This window comes from Anolis sagrei, chromosome 4, assembly GCF_037176765.1.
Source record: "Anolis sagrei isolate rAnoSag1 chromosome 4, rAnoSag1.mat, whole genome shotgun sequence".
NCBI lineage: Eukaryota > Metazoa > Chordata > Lepidosauria > Squamata > Dactyloidae > Anolis > Anolis sagrei.
Genome location: NC_090024.1, coordinates 192647263 through 192668482, shown reverse-complemented (window position 1 = coordinate 192668482; position 21220 = coordinate 192647263). Strand labels below are relative to the sequence as shown.

At 42.0% G+C, this 21220-nt stretch overlaps 1 protein-coding gene across 11 annotated transcripts in view; it reads left to right on the top strand.

Moving 5' to 3' along the window:
- The window catches only part of PLEKHA6 (pleckstrin homology domain containing A6), a 258135-nt gene that overhangs the window by 38705 nt on the left and 198210 nt on the right, over positions 1-21220 (top strand). Inside the window, exon 1 of one of the 11 annotated variants that reach the window (XM_060772998.2) lies at positions 12587-12783. The exons of the other annotated variants lie outside the window; for them this stretch is intronic. The gene's annotated coding sequence lies outside the window, so the exon portion shown is untranslated. Of the gene's footprint in view, positions 1-12586; positions 12784-21220 lie in introns of those variants that run through there. 11 annotated transcript variants of the gene reach the window in all.

Genomic DNA, 21220 nt, shown 5'->3' with positions numbered 1-21220 from the left:
CTGAGAACAGCGGTATATAAGTAAGGTAAATAAATAAATAAATAAATTAAAGTATAGCTTCTTTCAAAGTGGGCTTTGCAGATATGAAAGAACTGTCCGGCTGAGTTGTTCCGGATTGTCAGAGGCCTTTTAAACCCCGCCGCCCTAGGCAGGAACCCTGACAATTCGGCCTCTCGCTGTAAAGCTTTTGCTCAGTTCTTTGCATACAAAGTCGCTTTGATCCGTTCTGGTCTGGACACCATATTAAGGGCAGTCTCTGAGGATGTAACACGAGCACCTGCTTGTCCTATTTTGAGGGATTCATTTCAATTGGTGAAACCCGAGGATGTGGACAAGATACTTGGAGGAATGAGGCCTACCACGTCCATCCTAGACCCCTGCCCATCCTGGCTTCTAAAGGAGGCCAGAGGGGGATTGGCTAAGTGGGTTGAGGTGGTGGTCAATGCCTCCCTTCGGGAAGGCAAGATTCCAGCGAGCTTAAAACAAGCTATAATAAAACCGCTGTTGAAGAAACCATCACTGGACCCCACTAAATTTGACAACTTCCGGCCTGTATCCCTTTTTGGGCAAAGTCCTGGAACGTGTGGTGGCCTCACAACTCCAGGTATTCTTGGACGACACGGATTGTCTGGATCCGGCACAGTCTGGCTTCAGACCGGGGCATGGAACTGAGACAGTCTTGGTCGCCTTAGTGGATGATCTGCGCCGGGAGCTCGACAGGGGGAGTGTGTCCCTTCTGGAACGTCTCACGGGGATGGGACTTGGAGGCACTGTTTTACAGTGGCTCCAGTCATTCCTGGAGGGCCGATCCCAGAAGTTGTTATTGGGGGACACCTGTTCAACCCCACAACCTTTGTCTTGTGGGGTTCCACAGGGCTCAATACTGTCTCCCATGTTGTTTAACATCTACATGAAGCCGCTGGGAGAGATCATCCGGAGTTTCGGGGTACAGTGTCATCTGTACGCAGATGATGTCCAACTCTGTCACTCCTTTCCACCTACTACTAAGGAGGCTGTCGATGTCCTGAACCGGTGCCTGGTCGCTGTAACGGTCTGGATGAGGGCGAACAAATTGAAATTGAATCCAGACAAGACAGAGGTACTCCTGGTCAGTCGAAAGGCCGAACAGGGCATAGGGTTACAGCCTGTGCTGGATGGGGTCGCACTCCCCCTGAAGGCGCAGGTTCGCAGCTTGGGTGTGATCCTGGATTCATCGCTGAGCCTGGAGCCCCAGGTTTCGGCAGTGACCAGGGGAGCATTTGCACAGCTAAAGCTTGTGCGCCAGCTGCACCCGTACCTTGGGAAGTCTGACTTGGTCACGGTAGTCCACGCTCTGGTTACATCCCGTTTAGACTACTGCAACGCTCTCTACGTGGGGTTGCCTTTGAAGATGGCCCGGAAGCTACAATTGGTCCAACGTGCGGCAGCCATGATACTAACAGGAGCAGGACACAGGGAGCATACCACCCCCTTGTTGTACCAGTTCCACTGGCTGCCGATTTGCTACCGGGCTCAATTCAAGGTGCTGGCATTGACCTATAAAGCCTTAAACGGTTCCGGCCCAAGATACCTATCTGACCGCATCTCTACCTACGAACCCACCAGGACTTTGAGATCTTCCGGGGAGGCCCTGCTCTCGATCCCGCCTGCTTCACAAGCGCGGCTGGCGGGGACGAGAGACAGGGCCTTCTCGGTGGTGGCTCCTCGGCTGTGGAACACCCTTCCTGTGGACATCAGACTGGCCCCTTCTCTAATAATATTCCGCAGGAAATTAAAGACCTGGTTGTTTAAGAAGGCATTCGGACAAGAAGTGCAATGATTGGCAATGATTATAGGAACGGAATAACGGAAAACAATATTGGATTGTGGTTTGGACGATGAGACGATGCGGAATGGTTTTTGTAGTAGTGATGTTGTTGTTTTTTGGTATAATGTTGTGAATTGTTTTTATATCGTGCCTTGTATTTGCTGTTCCTATGTTGTACACCGCTGTGAGTCGCCCTCGGGCTGAGAACAGCGGTATAGAAATAAAGTAAATAAATAAATAACTGCAGATAGATGCAATAATGATTTACACAGCACAAGACTTGATGCTTCTTTAGGTTTTTCAGACTCTTTAATGGATTGTCCTTCAGTTGTACCACACACAGGTCACATGTCAGGATCAATTTTCTGTTTTTACACTTTAAAACGTAGGTGGGCACCTTCTTATTATCAACTAGCCTTGATATGGGACCATATTTGGCTTTGCTTCAAAGCTATAAAAATAAGGAAAACTATTGAGATGGGATTCCTATCACTCGTAGTGAAGTATGGCTGTGCAGCTCAAAGAAGGAAACAAATTAGAGTTAGTGTATAGTGGTTAAAGACTGGATTATGTCTTATCCTGTTTTATTAGATTATGACAATCTAGATCTTGGCTTTCCTGCTCTGAAGCTGGGAGTCCTGCATTCCAATTCATTGAGCCGACTGGGTGCCTTTAGGGTTGATGCTGTCCTTCCATCTAACCTGCTTGGCAAGGTTGTTATGTGGATAGAACGGGAAGAATCTTGCATGCACTGAGCCAGCAATGTGTACTAGTTTCAGTGTTGGACTGGGACTCTGTCTTAGAGCTCAAATCCCCACTCAAGCCTTGAAATCCCTTCAGTGGAGTCCACTGAGTCTAGTGTGGCCATGCTTTGGACATGTCTCTGATATTTGACTCCTGTGTATATTTTCTGAGCCTCAATTGTAATCCTCCTCTGAACAAATCTTGCTAAGCAAACCATAGAATAGGATCATCATAAGTCAGAGTTCACATGAAGGCAGGCAGCAACAAAAACAACACTGACCCAGACTGCTAGGATGAACATGACACTAATAATAAATAAAAATATATATATTCGGTTGGAATTGAACCTGCATTCCAGTCATCAGTACATTTCACAGTGCTTGCCTTAAAGACATCTGATAGGGAAAAAACAGGAAATCTAGGCTGCATTTGTCACTGGGTGTGAAAAAGAGCTTTTTCAATTTGCATGACAAATTTAAGTACTTTAGGTCTTAGAATGTTCAAATTTGCAACCCTTTAAAAGGTTCAGTGAAAGAATTGGGTGGGCCAGCCCTTGATCTTAAAAGCGTGGAGGTTTATTTAGTGCCATGAATGGGCCATCCATCAGCCAGATGCCTCATTTATTCTCTCTTTTGCCCCACCAAAGCTTCCTGCTTTGACCTTAGGCCCTTCCTCATTCCATCCCAGCTCCCCAATCTTGGCAATCTCTAGAGAGAGGAAGGCTGGGGCCTCTCCACTGGCCCTTCCAGCCGCCTGATTGGCTCTAATGTGTCTTTCCAGCCCCACCAGCAGCCGCCACTCAGACAGGCATTAATTGCAGGCACCGCAAAAGCAATAATTAAGAGATAATGAGAAGGCTTTTGTATGAGAGTCTGGCGTCCCGTACTAGTGTCAGCAAACATGCTGCTTGGGTGCTGAACCACCCAGTCCCCCTCCCCTCTTCTCCCATAAAAGGACTAGCTTTGCTTGCTCTTCTTAAATGGAGCTGATGCAATCGGGATCCATCTATGCAGCATTGAGACCCTGGAACCTCGCCAGCACTTTCCCCCAACTGATGTTGCATCATCAGAAGGGTTGGAAAGCAGCATTTGGATGCCACTTGCATCTATGTGTAGGAAGTTGGGAAAATCAGAGTTAAGGCATCCACATTCATATAGCTGCTGTTGTCTCATTCTACTGGGGCCATGAGGATGAAGAAGAATTCTTATCTCTGCCAAACAGCAGGCTTAAGTCAAGGACAGGATTACTTAAATTAGATTATCAACACCTACAGTGACCCCAAGCATCAAATGTCAATGTAAAATAAGGACTTTAAAAGTTTCATCCTTATTACTTCTGGTGGATATTCATCAACAGTGAATCTTGAACTGATTTAGCATGAGAAAAGTTCAAGATCTTATTACAAACTGTGTTGTGGTGAGTACCCAAGAGGAATCGATCTATGTTCCTGAAAGCAAAACCCATCTTATAGGCAGCACTTGAATAAATATAAGTAGGCTGAATAGTTTCTCTACTAACATCTGTTTTCTATAATCTTCACATTAATGGAAATGCATGGTTTTTCAAGAATTTAGGGTTTTTTTTATTTTTAAGAAGAGTAATGTTATGCTTTACATTGTGATTTTGGCTGGGGATAGAAAGCAAATGAATGAAAACTTACTTTAAAAAAATTCTACAGTTGGGACATTGTAATTCATATTACAAATGGAGAGGTGATATATTATTAAAGAGATTACATGGATTTTGTTTTAAAAGAAGCCACATACAATCCATCATTACAAATGCTAGGGAAATGAAATTTAACACATGGAAAGAAATTAAGAAACATAAGGAAATGGATTTGAGTTGAAGAATTCTGAAGGAACGAAGGGGTTGTGTGTTTATTTTAATAGTGCTGTTCATGTTTGCTTGTTTTAGAAACCTCCTTGCTTCCCTTAGAGTAGAGAAATAGGCAAAAGAAGAAAAGCGAGACTTTCCAAAGTTATGTGGCCTTTGTAGAGTCTGTGGTCCTGCTCCTTTCTTATTGACAGAGAAGTTTTGGAGAGAACTTTTGCTCACTTTGTTGTGTGTGGATTATAAATCTGCTGTTTCCTCGTCCTTCGTTTGTCTTGCTTGGGAATCATAGAATCATAGAGCTGGAAGAGACCTTGTGGGCCATCCAGTCCAACCCCCTACCAAGAAGCAGGGAAATCATATTCAAAACACCCCCGACAGATGGCCATCCAGCCTCTTTTTAAAAGCCTTCAACGAAGGAGCCTCAACCACAGAAGTTGGTGGAAGTGTTCAGTCAGCAGTCCCTGATACAGTTACCAGAGATTGTAGGTGGGCCAAAGGAGTGCAGAAAGGCACATTTAAAAATAAATAAATCCATCCACTTAAGCCCAGGCTGTGCTTCAGAAAGCAACAGATTAGCTAAAGCAGCTTTAATTTTTGACTCCCTCAGATCTTGGAAAGAGTCAAATCTGTAAGGAGAGATGCCAAAGCCACAGATACATAGATATTCAGGAGAATTTTATTTTGTGTATGTTCAGCTGTCTTGCCTTTATTTGGCTGTAGGCCCAATGATCTAAAATAGATATTTTTCAAAGCTATGGAAATATTTGGGTCACTTGAGTCACATTAGCAGAATCAAGTAATTAAGTTGTTGCTTTCTTAATTATTATTTCAAATTCAGTATTCTCCAGACTTAAATCTTAATTAAGCTTTAAAAATGTCAATAAATACATAAATTTCTAAAGAAGCATAGTGACTGGACACTTCTTTCTGACCTGTTTGTGTGTGTGTGTGTGTGCAGAGAGTGGCTTTCTTTTTTCATTGGTTACTTTTGAATAAACAACAAAACTGAAGCACAAGGGTGCAATGGCAGGGAACTTCTTTCAGCCTATTTCAATTTGGAAAAGATCCTGTGCTTTTCCTTGGAAATCACAAAAGCAAAATGGTGGAATGCCATCATATTTCCATTTAAATCTAGTACTGTCAATAATCTAATGATTATCCATGAAAGACCCAAACATTATGGTGATCCAAGAGGGAAATGTAATATATTGTAGAGTATATATTGGCTGGGAGTTGATATAGTTTTCATTGTGGCCATAGTGCTTTAGATATGCATTCAGTGACCTCTGGTGGCTTCCCGATCTGTAGAGCAATGAATCTGCACTGGTTTTAGCCCACATTTTAAATGAACTCTCCAAGGTGCTGAGCCTGTTTTAGAGGTAGAGGTCAACACTTAGAACAGGCCCTTTAAAATTCAAACTAAGCCCCAGAGTGGATTCACAGTTCCATGTTTTGTATGCCACCAGCTGCTCATGTATACAGCATGAATTTGAAGATTCCTATATTGCTGTAACTCTAGGATAAGTATGCTTGGTTGCAGTCTAAGCTAGGGCAGCATGTGTTCTTTACAAAGTAAAAAAAGGAAGCCTAAACTGTATACTAGATATCAAATTAATGTGGAGTTTGTAATCTTAAATTGTGAAAATGGTTTCAAGGAAAAGTGGAATATTACCCATCTTGATGCTTTTGCAACAAACTTGATTTCAATCCCAAAACAGCAGTTTCCCCTCCTTTAGACCAGCACAGTTTTTGAAGATGTGAAGATGCCATGGAAGCTCATGTTTTATCTCATGCTAAGATAAAACTAGTTAGTCTGAAAAGTGCTGACATGTTTCTTTTTCTTCTTCTTCTCCCCTTCCCTTTCTCCTTTTTATTTGCCAGAAACTAATATATCTGTTGAATTGGAAATCCTCCTAAAGCGAAGTATCCTTCCCTCCAAAGCAGGGATAAACAAAGTATGGCCCTCCAAACATTTTTGGCCTTCAACTCAGCATTCCTCGCTATTGGCTATTCTGGTTGAGGGTCAATGAGAGATGCACCCCAATAACATTTGGTAGTCTGTGTTTGCCCAGATTTTATCTAGAGAAATTACTGTTCTTTCTAAATATTAATACATCTTGATTCCCAACTATGCTCATGGCAATGAGTCAAGCATGCTTGTACATATCATTTTCACAAGCATGAGAAAAGCTTGGCTGGGTAAGACTAAAGAATCTATTTCCAAGAGCAGCTGTTCCTGGTATGTGGTATTCAGAGATATAATTTGCCACTGAATTGGCAGATCCATTTAGTTATCATGGCTACTAGCCATTCTCCCTATCCTCTCTGAAACTGCCCAGTCATTTAAAAAAGCCAACCCAATGCATTATTGCAAGGCTTTTACATTGTTTTCTCCTAGAGCCCAAGAATGCACAAAGCAAAAACTCTTAATTTGTTTGTGGTAACAAATTGACAATATTACCGGTCATTTGAACCTAACAGTTCAATCCTAGATTCATGTCTTCAGAAAAAAGCCATTTGTCTTCTTGTGTGTTTGATGGAGCTTATGACCTAGCACTGCAGCTTTGTTTGACTAGCCAGTCTTCTTTAACTTCTCTTAAAATTATGCAAGTCCTGGGAAGTTTTCACTGGAGGACAAACTGAACATGTTTTGAATCATAAATAAATATTCAAAGGCATCAAAGAGTGCTCAGAGGATGCTCCTCAAAGATGAAGGTTGGAGTGGTAAGAGATGGAATGTGGCCAAGGCAGACATTGCCTCCAGAGCAGGTCATTGCCTCAAGATGATGAAAGGAGTGGAGCATCTGGCCCCAGAGGGTGTATCAGAGGTGATGAGATGATGATGTTAGAGCTTTGGTTACCACTCAGTGGAACTGGCAGATGTTTGTCTCAAAGAAGGGAGAGCACCGTTTCTGACTCATCTCATCGAACAGTGCCAATTGGCTGAGATCTCTTCTGCCAATTGTCACCAGCTGTCTGAGGATCTGGCTTTCAGTAGCTGTAGGGTTTCCTGTATTGTCTGTCACTGTTTTTCTGTTCCATCTGTGATTTTCATTTTTAAGCAAAGCAGAGAACTAGCTGGCTTGCTGCTGCTGCGTTACGCATTTCTCATTGTTTTATGAATGATTACCATTTGTAAAATGGGTGGGTCTCTTGAGTTTATAGAAGCAAAATAAAGGTTTGCTTGCCACTTGAAAAGCTCATTAAAAACAAAGTAAGTATTATCAGAATGTTTGTAGTTCAGACAGAGCCAACTACTTCTGTAGACTTTCCAGTTTTGCCATATCTTATATTGCCACTGCAGTTATTTTAGGTTTTATGACAATGGCAGTATTTTCAGAACAATTTTTCACTAGGAGCTCCCAGGACTTCACAGTCAACCTATAGCATCACTAGGGTTGGTTTCACCCTAATGTAATTCATGATGCCAGCCATGTCGACTTTCTCCTTTAACACTCTTTAATATTGTGGCTAAAATACCAGGAAATTTGACAAAATCAGTGACTATACAAAACAGCAATGGAAGCAACAGTGCATGCTTGTAGCACATGGAGATGTAACCATGTGATTGAAAGTGTCATTGCAATTGGGTAAGAATGAGAGCCTGATGCATGCTCTTTAAAAGGTTCAATAAGTATATTGGAAAGGTATATTAGAGTTGTTGCCTTCTAGGCTGACCCTTCCTATTCTCTCCACTTCTGGACTTTTTGAAATTTATGATGGGAAAAGGAAATTACTTTTCAAAAGTAATAGACCTTTGATTAGTGTTTTCTTTTTGTCTCAGTTTCTCCCCCAGTAGCTTTGATGTAGAAAGCAAAGGCTTTTGCTTCTATTATTAGTTAACTACAGTTTAACATTATGTTTGAACCTGGGGAGACTATGGTTAGTTTTCATCCATGATTTCCTGGAGAAAAGCAAGCTCAAATCTTTGTTTAAAACTAGCTTCTTTCAACAAATGATAGATTAATCAAAGTTTAGGGTTTAAATATAATTGAAAACGGAATTAAATTCTTCTGATTTACTCCTGGCAGTTGCTTCTGAGTAAGGGAAGACAAGGAGAAGATATGAATTCAAAACAAGTTCATACTTTATTATTAGATTCAAATGCAAATCAGTGATCATGTGATAAAGCAGTGAGGTAAATGTAACTTTTTGAGCACTGACCTTTCCATTTAAATGTCTGCTAAATGTCACATTTTCCTATATCTTAATATCTCTTCTAAATTGCTAATTACTGCAAGAGCTCCAATTATTATTGCAAATTGACGGTTGTGTTTGTCTTCCAATCAGTTAACGTGCTGACCTTTAATTGAATATAATTGAAATAAAAACCATGGTCATTCTCTGCTTGTTTTCCATCCCCTCACTGGGAACTGTCAGTACAGCATGCAAAATAAAGGACCTCTAGACCCCAGCATTTGCTAGGAATTGGGCTGATGAGCTTTTGCAGACACAGAAGGAATTTATTTGGCTTTAGATGTCAACACTGGTGTTTTCAGCCTGTTGTGTCAAAATGTCCCTTGTCCTCTTCACTAGGGTTAAGATTTGTTATCAGGCATAGTCTTGTCACATTGTCTGTAAGACAGAGACTTTGTTAAGGTCTAACCTGTGTGTTTATCTTGAGCATGTTTCTCAGTTTTTTTTATTGTCTCAGATGTACAAAGCCTTCCAGTCTTGTGAAGCTTAGGCTTAGGCATGTCCAGACCTCTTTTGATTATTGATTTCTAGTTCAGAGAAAGAGAGACAGACACAATGGTTTAACCTGGGCCATCAGTGCCAACACAAGGGACTGGATACAAAGCCCAAGGGTATTCCAAATATGCTTACTCCAAAATTTTCATCCTAATTTCCCCTCTTTTTTGGTTCAATTTCAGTGTACTTATTGTATCAAGTGTAGTGATCAAGTGTAGAATGGAAAAATTGACTCTTTGCTGATTCAATTTCATTAATGTAATATTAGAATCATGGAATCATAGAGTTGGAAGAGACCTCATGGGCCATCCAGTCCAACCCCCTGCCAAGAAGCAGGAATATTGCATTCAAAGCATCCCTGACAGATGGCCATCCAGCCTCTGTTTAAAATCTTCCAAAGAAGGAACCTCCACCACATTCCGGGGCAGAGAGTTCCACTGCTGAAGGGCTCTCACAGTCAGGAAGTTCTTCCTCATGTTCAGATGGAATCTCCACTCTTGTAGTTTGAAGCCATTGTTCTGCATCCTAGTCTCCAGGGAAGCATGTATATTCTGTGGCCTCTATATCCTACTGAACCGCAACCGCCTTAGCTATCACTTCCAATACTATGTAATACTGGGGATTGCACTTTGGCAAATGGTACGCCCCAAAATCTAGCTTCCTTTATGGCAGTGGTTTTCAACCTGTGGGTCCCCAGATGTTTTTGCCCTCAACTCCCAGAAATGCTAACAGCAGGTAAGCTGGCTGGGATTTCTGGGAGTTGTAGGTCACACCTGGGGACCCACAGGTTGAGAACCACTGCTTTATTGTATAGAGGAGTGTTTCTCAAACTCTGCTCCTTCAGGTGTTTTGGATTTCAAATCCCAGAAATCCCAGCCAGCTTATTAGCTGTTAGGAAATGTGGGAGCTGAAGTTCAAAACACCTGGAGGAGCAGAGTTTGAGAAATACTGGTATAGAGCAATGGGTGTTGATGGTTTCCCTGTCAAGCTGCTGAACTCTATCCCCAAAAGAAATTCAATACCATGGATAGCTCTTATAAAGCTTAGACTGAAATCCAGAGTAGATGTCCCATCCCACTAAAATTAAAGCCTCCTACTATCACTGATGTTGTGTGTAGGCATTATTTTTTGAACAGCACCTGCATGTTATCTTTGCACATGTGTACCTGCAGTAAATGTGATGCATCTGTAAAATGCAAGATAAAATTAATCTTAATGTAATTTTACATTTACCTGAAAAACCTGAAGAATCAGGTTGTTTGAGTAAGATTTGTTGGCAACCAGAACTGAAAGCAGACCTTCCTGAAGCTTACTTTGGTCTGGTTCCTCTTCAGATTGTATACATCTTTCACCTTTTAAGAATATGAACCTTCCTAAAGCCTTTTCAGTTATCCAGTGGTTTAGTGGGCTGCAGAAGGACAGATAGTGTATTTGGGAAAACATTGCTGCTTTCTTTTCTTTTTGCTAAGTATGGGAAATGTCAGAATGGGGAGAGGAAGAAGCTTGGATTTCTGGATTGTGTTTTGGATTTCACCAAACAGTCAAATCAGGCTGTTTTCTAAATCACTGAATCAGAGTCCAGTCTAAAAGTTATGGGCATTGCAAATCCTCAACAATACAATTACTTTGTACATCAAGTTTGCTGAAGGAAAGGAGTACAAAGTTTGTCCATGCCTGCCATAGAGTCACATTAGAGAACCTAGAGATTTGAAGAGAGAATACCTCTTTAGTGTCAAGTAAAGTAGTCCACAAGCTGTGAGAGACCCAAACTAAAATCCCTCCTGAGCCATGAAACACATCTGTTGACCTCCATGCAGGAGGGAAAAAAAATAGAGAAATGGCAGAGTTACAGATAAAAATATTCCATACACAAGTAAAAAAACCTCTATCCTACCTGAAGCATTGTCTACACATGAAGCAGCTTTGTCAATATTATTTTAGGAAAATGATGTGATCTACAGCAAGGTCAAATCTGTTGAGTACAGAAATGTGTTTTGCTTGGTTCAGGGAAGACTTGATATATACATGGTGTACTTTTTCGATACCTCAGTGTGCATTGGTAAAACAGGATGTAAATTTTACTGTATTTTTCCTGAAGATAAAGGGAATATCATTTCTGCTGATCTGTTATCAAATGGTAAGACAGATGGAAATCTTGCTAGCCTGATGATAGGAACTATCATTATTGGACTGGTCCAAATGTGGTCTGCAATGGTACTTCTTCTTCATTATATAGCTTGTCAAAGAGTTGCAGATTCAGTTACAGCAATCTTTATGAAGTGACACAATTTCTGCTGCTCCAAAAATATGCTGCTATGGCTAACTTCGAAATTTGCCGTGGGGAAAATTGTATTGGTTTGTAGCAGTAAATACAACAAAGAATTGTGTTGTGGCATCTTAAAGACCAGCAAGTTTTATTTAGCATAAAGACTTATGAAAGCCTTAGTCTTGTAAAACCTGTAGGTGTTTAAGCTGTTATAAGGCTCTTTATTGTCTGTAATCACAAAGTAAATTCTTCAACGAGCTAATTTTGATCAAGTGTTTTTCTGGGAGTGGGAAAAGGACCGCTAAGAGAGAGAAATACGAATGCCACTTTTAGAGACCATTCAATTGCTACAAAATAACCCAACTGTGACGAGTCACAGATAGACTTTTCATAAAGACCTAGGGAAAGAAGCAGAGATTTTGCTACCAGTGTGCTACAAATAACAGATGTCGTCTAGAGGAGGCATGAACTGCAAAATGTGGACCTCTGAGAGATCATAAACTTTAGAACAAATGATTTTCCCCCTTTGTTTCCCTGTTTTCTTTCCGGCACTGATGTTGTGTAGGTCTGACATTGTAATCACTAGGGGATGGATTAAGTTTACCATGAAAATCTGCTTGATAATGATTGAGGCAGGCACCTCCCCAACCCCTGTGGTCTGACTGTCAGGCTACCAGACAGGTGGCGGAGGAGAAGAAGGCAAGCTGTGCTCCAACCCTCCAATTAGTCCAATGTAAGTGGTGGCTGCAAGAGTCCTCCATGGGAAGAAGGGGGTGGGGAGTTGGGGAGGCTGCTGGTCTTTATTCCTGCTGACAGCTTGTCCTGTTTGATTCATCACCAGCCTGCTCCCTGCAGGTGAGCTGCCCCTCATTTTTTCCAGTGGGGTGAGACACTTTCTTGCAACAATGGACTTCCACCAGGGCCTGGCCCATGGCATGAGATCCCGCCACCTGATCCTTGTGAGATGAAATCCATGACATGTTAGGAATCTCTTTTGCAAAACTATCCATTATCTTTTACTTGTTTGTTCTGAAGTTAATAGTCTCTCAGAGGTCCACGTAGTCTGCAGAACAGCTTGTTGATGTTATTGTTAATGATTACTGTCACTGCTAAGCTGTGTTTTAAGCAGCAATGTGGCTCACCCATTGCAAAACTCGATAGGATCCAGTTTCTCACAGCTTTTTGGGTGGAGTAAGAGGAATGGGGGTGGGGGGGGGGAAGAAGGGTACAGGGACTTGGCTCAAGTTCACAACACACCCTTTGTCTATCTGGGCCCTTCTTTCCTTATCTGCAAGAGGGAGGAGGAAGCTCAGGAGAGCATTAACCTGTCAAGCAGCTATGTCAAGAGAAGAGTAATGATCCTGAAGTACTTCCAAGCTGCCACATGAAATGCAGCGATTTGGCAGAAGAAAGAACCCTGTTGGGTTTGAAGGGGGAGGTAAATTATGCTTTTTAAAACCATGCTTTGTTGTATATCTATGGCTTCATTTGGTATGTATGCTGCTTCTGCCATTTGCTGTGCCATTTGTCTTGATTTGGTTTCAGCAAACACAGATATCAAAACATATCCAGACTAAATTGGCAGACCCAGTGACTTCTAAAGTGATGTAACACACATCCTGCTGGCAACTGTATGGCAGAAACCCACTCCTTCATCCTATTTTCATGTGTAGTTCAGGCGTGGGAAGCAAAATGGGCTTGGTTGAAGGTAAGGCTAAGCAGCATTTTTTCTTCGCTTCTTATTTTATGGCAGTTGGTATTAAAGTGTGTAAGCAAGAAAAGGCTGGCAGAGAAGCAGAGTCATATGCTTATAAATGCATACATGAGATATAGAGAACAAATTTAGGACTGTTACTGACTTGAAATTTAGAAGACAAATCCCTGCAGCTGATAAGCAAGTTTTATCTATACAGAAGGGAAGAATTCTATAATCCATTAATTCCAGAATGATGTTATGGTGGTCAGAAGAACAAACTGCAGATTATGCATCAGGGCAATAAATTGGTGTAGTACGTCCAGTTCTTTAAGTGTGATGCCTATTTTTTCTGCACAATCAAAAGGTTAGCTATAATATGTAAAGAACAGATTGATTTTCTACTGATATTCTTTTGTGTGCATCATTATCCAATGTATGTTTTCAATATGATCCATGCTGCTTCTTTATTTCCTGAACCCAGCTTGGACATCTGATATGTCTTGCTCCACATATAGTAGAAGTCTTTGTTGTAGAATTTCGAGCAGCCTTTTGCTTGCATGGGATATTAATGCAAAGGTCCTGTGGTTACTGTGATCACTGGTGTCCACTTTCTTGGGGATTGGAATGTATACTGAATGTTTCCAATCTGTGACTCATTCTTTTATTTGACCAGATTTTAGTTTGTCTCTGTAGCTTGAAGCAAGTGTACTTTTATGCCATCTGTTCCTGGTGATTTATTTCTCCCAAGTGCTCTGAGTGTGGCTTTCAAATCACTTTCTAAATCTTCAAATGGTTCTTCCTTGTATGTATTCTAGTTCTTTAATGTATTGTTTCCCTCATCTTTTGTGTCTGGTTGTATAATTCTGCTGGTTTTAGAACATACCTATTCTTGGTTTAAATTTCTCTGATTTCTTGAATATTGTGGAAGAGATCTCTTGTTCTTCCTTTTTTTGTTGCCATCTGCTCTGTCTCTCTACATTGATTAACATAAGGTTTCTCCTCCCTGTTCACATGTCACCAAACAGTTGCATTCAGGGTTCTATTTCTATTTCTCCATTGAGAGTTATCTTTCTTTTTGGCTGAAGATAGTGTCTTCTTTGAATTCCTCACTGACAATTCCCTTGGCTTCAAGGTTTCAAGCATCAAAGTTGCTTGTGACTTTGCATACAACGTGTCTTTGAATTTTTGCACTCACTTAAAAATGTACAGATTGATATAAAAATGGGATGGAATCAAGGTATGCTTGCAAAAAACGTGGATTATACCTCCTTTCAATAATTGAGAACCACACTACTGGGAGATATATTAGTGACTCAGAGACCCTTGCTGAGGTCATGAATATTAACATTGCCTATTTAAACCTCACAAAATTTGTTTCACCATTGTGGTAGATTCTGTGTATAAGAAGCCCTGTTGTACATCTATGTTTTATATTTATTATTTATTTATTTAAAACTTTTATATCCCGATCTTTTCTACCTGCATAGAGGGACTCATACTGGCTCACAGCAAGGATTCAGTGCTACTAATATAGTCTAAAAACATAATACAACAACAACAGGTTAAAATACATGTAGAAAAAATTACATATAAGCCAAATCGCCAAGATAAAATCATCTCCAACTCAGTCCGTATGTGTGGTCGATAACTTTGTTCTGTAGCCGGTCTCAGCCGGTTTTCTGGGAATGCTTCATTCCATAGCCAGAATTTCACTAGCCTCCTGAAGGACAGGAGGGAGGGGGCAGGTCTGATCTCAATCGGGAGAGAGTTCCATAACCAAGGGGGCACCACAGAAAAGGCCCTGTCTTTCGTTCCTGCCAGATGCGATTGTGAAAGTGGCGGGACTGAGAGCAGGGCCCCACCAGAAGATCTTAATAGTCTTGATGGTTCATCGGGGAGAATACGTTCGGACAGGTAAACCAGGCCAGAACCATATAGGGTTTTGTAGGTTAAAACCAGCACTTTGAATTGTGCTCGGAAGCTAATTGGCAGCCAGTGGAGCTTGTGCAACAGAGGAGTTGTGCGCTCCCTGTACCCTGCTCCCGTTAGTAACCTGGCTGCCGAACGTTGGACTAATTGCAGCTTCCAGGCAGTCTTCAGAGGCAACCCCACATAGAGAGCGTTGCAGTAGACAATACGGGATGTAACCAGAGCGTGGACCACTGTGGCAAAGTCAGACTTCCCAAGGTACGGGCACAGCTGGCACACAAGCTTTAATTGTGCAAAAGCTCTCCCGGCCACTGATCAGTGATGAGTCCAGGATCACTCCCAAGCTGTGAACCTGTGCCTTCAGGGGGAGTGTAACCCCGTCAAGCACAGGCTGTAACCCTATGCCCCGTTCAGCCTTACAACTGACCAGGAGTACCTCTGTCTTGTCTGGATTTAGTTTCAATTTGTTCACCCTCATCAGGTCTGTTACAGTGGCCAAGCACTGGTTCAGGACTTGAACAGCCTCCTTAGTAGCAGGTGGGAAGGAGTGGCAGAGTTGGTCATCATTTGCATACAGATGACACCATACCCCGAAACTCCGGATGATCTCCCCCAATGGCTTCATGTATATGTTGAATAACATAGGGAACAGTACTGAGCCCTGTGGGACCGCACAGAACAATGGCCGTGCGGCCGAGCAGGAGTCCCCTAACAACACCTTCTGGGAGCGACCCTCGGAAGGAATGGAGCCACTGCAAGGCAGTACCTCCAAATCCCATTCCTGCAAGGCATCCTAGAAGGATACCGTGGTCAATGGTATCGAAGGCCGATGAGAGGTCCAGCAGAACCAACAGGGATACACTCCCCCTGTCTAGCTCCCGGCGAAGATCATCAACTAAGGCGACTAAGGCTGTCTCAGTACCATTTTAAAGAACGCTGCCTGCAATCTATGTATAAGCTTTTTACCAACAGCTGTGTGAATGGAGCCTAAAATAGTACAGTACTTAAGTTTTAATAACGTGCATTGTCACATGTGCTCCATGTCTGCGTAGAAAGAGACAAATGACATCCACCAAACATGTTCAAGTGCTGAGTCATAATAAAGAGCAAGTAAGTGGGTGGTATGGTATATTGTGGCAGAAGTCTCTCATCTCTGGTGAAGAAATGTCCTGGGCCTTTCTCTGGGTCACAGGTAAAGTGGGTTGTGCAGGACTCACTCATGTTTGTGCAGGACTCTTCAGAATTAAATATTGTACAATCAGGCACAATTTGCAAGCCAGTCAAAGATACACATCCAGGGCTGGGGAGGGACTGAATGCTGCTGACTATGGAAACAATGGGGCATCAAGCAGGCTGTGCATGTGGAAAGCATGTAAAATTGGCAGGTTAGTGTTGGCAGTGATTAATTTTCCTGGTGGGGCAGGATGCCACCCCAATTATTTCTAATCAGATCTCAGATTGACAATATAGAGTGCCAGATATGCTAAAATCAAAATCGCAGGAGGTGGGGGGTGGGTGTGAAGTGTAAGTAGAATAATGTATTCAAAACATATACAACATGTAGAATATTAAAATCAAACGTATATACAATATAAAACATATATAATATATAAAACAATGTAATCAAAATGTTTATATAAAACTATAGATTTTTGGATGATCTCCATTTTGACCAAGGTATGGATAATATTTATGGCAACCAGTTCTGAGAGCAAACAATTTATAAAATACTACTAAAACTTTATTTGTACCCCACCACCATCTCCCCAAAGGAACTCTGGGCAGCTAACAAAGCACTCAAGGTGCCGCACATAAAATAGAATTACATATCATCAAAACAATACACAATTTGACTGGATACAATCAATGGATAACATCAATTTATCTCAGGAATACATAAATTTCCCCTAAGCATTTAGCAGGAGTAATGATGATAGAATGACAAAAATGCCTAGGTAAATAATTTAAGAGCACTAGAAAGTAAAGAGCTCAGAGTCTATTCTGCTTGCTTCTCCTCCCATTAGGAACCCCCCATGTTATTCATATGTTGTATGTGCTTTGAATACATTATACTATTCATACAATCCTATTTCTTTTTAGCTTTAGTATCTCTGGTGCTTTCTCTGTTGTGATTCCTAATCAATATCTATTACGTTGAGATCTCAGATTGTCCTATAGAAACATTGAATCACAAAAGTGGAAATGGCTACAATAGTCTTGGAGCTGTGATCCAGTGCAGTAATTTTACAGACTTTACTTGAGAGAGTAAATCAGACCTAGCCAGGATTTGTGTTTTTTAAAAAATAAGCAAATTGTCACTTTCTTGAAGGTTATGGTATATGAGTTTTAGGCATTTCAGATATTTTGAATTAATCGAACTTAGATCCAATAAGGTACTATACAGTGATTTATATGTTCAGATTTCTCATAATTCACGGTTTTTCAATGAGGCGATGTGAGCTTGATATGGAAAAGGTTTCTTGCCCTGGAGCCAGAAAATGGTTATTTAAGAGCACTGGGCATTGCAGAAATGGACAAATTAATGTACAACATTATTTTGGAACAATGCCATTATTTCAGTTAGTGGAAACATGAACTCCACTTATTGTATACTTGAATGGAATAGAGAATGCATTGCTGTAAGCCTAAAAATAAACCTTTTTCTGTAATTGTGGATGTAGTAGCATTGTTGTTACATTTTAAATGAATCCAGGATCACAAGAACAGAGAGTGCTGTGGACATGCTTTTCATAGTCTTCTGAATGTACAAATATAACTGTGCTTTGTCAACAAATCAACTACTAGTATTGCTGGCCCTCCACATTTGTAGTTTTGATGTTTGTGAATTTGATTATTTGTGGATTTGATTTTAAAAGTTCTCTCTAGGAACCTCAGGGCCCTCCTGTGTGACTTTATCAGAGGTGGCCCTAGGTAATTTTCAACGGTAAGCAAACAGTATTTTGGCACCCCACCCCCAACCAATCATTGATATATATTTTCTGTTTGTCGTGGGAGTTCTGCGTACCATATTTGGTTCAATTCCAACATTGGTGGAGTTCAGAATGCTCTTTGATTGTAGGTGAACTATACATCCCAGTAACTACACTTGCCGCACTTGCTCCCTTGCCTGGCCCGCTTTGGTTCCGGAGGTGTGCCTGAAGACCCCGGCGTGTGCACCAAAAGTCACCTCTTCTCCTGACTTTCTCCTCAGCCATTGGGACCAAGATAGAGAGAAAGAGAGAGAGAGAGAGAGAGGTGGAGATGCCCTCCTTTCCTGAAGGTAGGCGCAAAAACAAAGGAGGGAGCGGAGGTGGGAGATACCTCCAGCCGGAGGGGCTCTCTCTCTCTCTCTCTCTCTTGGTCCCAATGGCTGAAGAGAAAGTCAGGAGAAGAGGCGACTTTTGGTGTGCATGCTGGGGTCTTCAGACACGCCTCCGGACCCGAAGTGGGCCAGGCGCGACGGCTCCGCCCCTTGGCCCACCCGCAAATTGGGGAGAGGAGAGGAGGTGGGTGGAGCGCTGGGGGATCTGGAAGGGGAGCCGGTCATGGGGAAGGGATCGAACACGGAGAACGATTGAGCACCGGCTCTGCTCGCACACCCGGTGGCCAGGTGGAGCAGGAACAAGAGGGGCTAGGCGAGGCTCAAGGGCCCGGCCCCTTTGGGAAGAGGATCGCCCAGCAGCGAGGCAAGAAAGCCGAGACTCCCCCCGGACTGCTAGGGCTGTTGTGAGCTGAGGGGGCGCTCCTCAAGTGGCGGTCGAGGGGCATTTACAGAGGCACCTCTGCGCCCCTGGCAAAAAAAAGTGTTCTGCGACCCCTTACTTTGCGTAATGGATGAGCCGCCCCTGGACTTTATGGTTGGTTTACTCCAGTCACGGTGGAGGACCTAGTGATGTCTAGAGAGGACACCATCTCTAGGTCCTTCAAAATGATTCTATGGCCAGTTGCTGTTGGAAGGTGACCATAGAGTAACACCTAGAAATTCTTAGGTTAAAGGTAGAGGTTTTCCCCTGTCCGACTCTGGGGTGTGGTGCTCATCTCCATTTCTAAGCCGAAGAGCCAGCGTTGTCCGTAGACATCTCCAAGGTCATGTGGCCAACATGACTGCATGGAGCGCCGTTGCCTTACCGCTGGAGCGGTACCTATTGATCTACTCACATGTTTTTGAATGGAGGTGTTATCTCAGGTTTTAAAAAGCGAATTTTTAATTCATGGTTTTTCATTTTCATAGCAGTTTTGTGCCTCTTACTCCAGTGAATGTGGAAAGCTGAATATATAGGCAATTGACTGGCTGCTTCATTGTTCCTTCTTGTTTTCCTTCTTCCCACCTATGGGCAAAGTAAAGTACTCACTTGCCTAAGAAGGAAAGAGTCTAAGCTACAAGCTGTTAGTACCCACTGGGAGAAGAAGACACACATAATGGAAGCAGATGAAACAGAAAATGAATGAACAATTGCATGAGTAACATCTGAGTGCATGAAGCTCTGTAAACCAGTCCCCCCCGCTCTCCACAATTGCTATCTATGGGTCCTGCCAAACTGCCCCGTTATCCCAGGATCTGATCCCAGATTATCTGTTTATCCCAGGTTATCTGGCTGTGGGGACTCATATATTCCAGTTTAAGCAGGTAATCTGGGATCAGGCATGTAGCCGGGGGGGGGGGGGGGGGGGGGGCTCGTGGGGCTTCAGCCCCCCCCCCCCCCGAAATTTTCATGGTGGTTCGTGAAAAGGCCTTATTGGTGCATTATTTAAACTGTTATGTTTATTGATATCATGATCTGATCACCATACTCAATATATCCCATATGCATGGGGGTATTGGGGTAATGATACAAAAGGTTTGCTAGGGTAGACCCTCTTTCACTCAGACTCAGCCCCCCCCCGAAACTCAGCCCCCCCGAAACCCCCCCTGAAAAAAAATTCAGCCCCCCCCCCCCCCGAAACGAAATCCTGGCTACGGGCCTGTCTGGGATCAGATCCTGGGATAAAAGGCGTGTGGAAGGGCCTTAAGTCAAAGAATAAGATGGCCTATTTCTCTACTCAGTGTCCAGAGGCCAATTGCATTTAAGTGTTACCTTGTCCAGCATTCTGTTCCCATAGTAGAATGCTAGAAGCAAAACATGTAGCTTTGCATCATCCTGCTTATGTTCTTCTGCAGCTGGGTTTCCAAAACATAGTTGTCTCAATAATAATAATAATAATAATAATAATAATAATAATAATAATAATAATAACAATAATAATAATAACTTTATTTATATTCCGCTCTATCTCCCAAAGGGACTCTGGGCAGATTCCAAGCATAAAAGGGAAACATTCAATGCCCGAATACAACAGCAATACATCTGTACTCACAAAATTTAAACAGCCCAACATATAAAACACGAATTATATGTATTCGCCATCATGATAATCACGAGTCATCAATAGTCTTGTCATCCATTAATTTGTCTGAATTCCCTGGTATAGCTTTTCTTCTGTGAAAAACTACCTTCATAGGTCAGCCATCATACTTCCATTTTTTTCACCATTCAGCTTCACTACTAATCTGGGATCCTATTCATGGGGGAGTGGGGAATCTGCGTATTCACTTTCTCCTTAGCATATTTAATGTTATACATCTCTACCATATCCTCTTACTGGCATTTCCCCCCCAAGCCATAGCCTCAAGTATTACAGTCTTTTCTTAGGCAAGTTGTCCCAAAAGTGTTGGTTTCAGTATATTTTTTCTGTACCTGTTCTAGCTCTACAGTATCCCTTCTGAAGTGCAGTGACCAGAAAGTACAAAGTATTCCAAGTGTATTTGCACCGTAGCTATATATAGAAGCCTTATGAAGTTCTGCTCCATAAAAATGTGAAGGTACCTGATTGAAGTAGGCTAGCATAAAACAACAGTCTGGCTGTAGCTGGGCACATTATTAGTTTAAGCACAAGAAATGGTGTAGGCTGGACATTCACATAAATGCATTGCCTCATTTCATAGTACATGAAAACAAAGGGAGTTTCATTTTCAGTTTTTAAAATCAGGATTCTGAAATGCAATTTGCCTTTTAAAAAATAGAATCTTCGCATTGTTTAGGGTGACTAGATACAGATTTCAGGCATATGGCATGTTCTCATATTTTCATCTCACTCCTCTGATGCCACAGCAGTACTTCTACTTCTGTGGCTATTTATTTCTACATTCTCAAAACTAAGATGACAAAAAGTGCTTAGAAGAACAGTTTCAAAGAGATTACAACTGATCTCT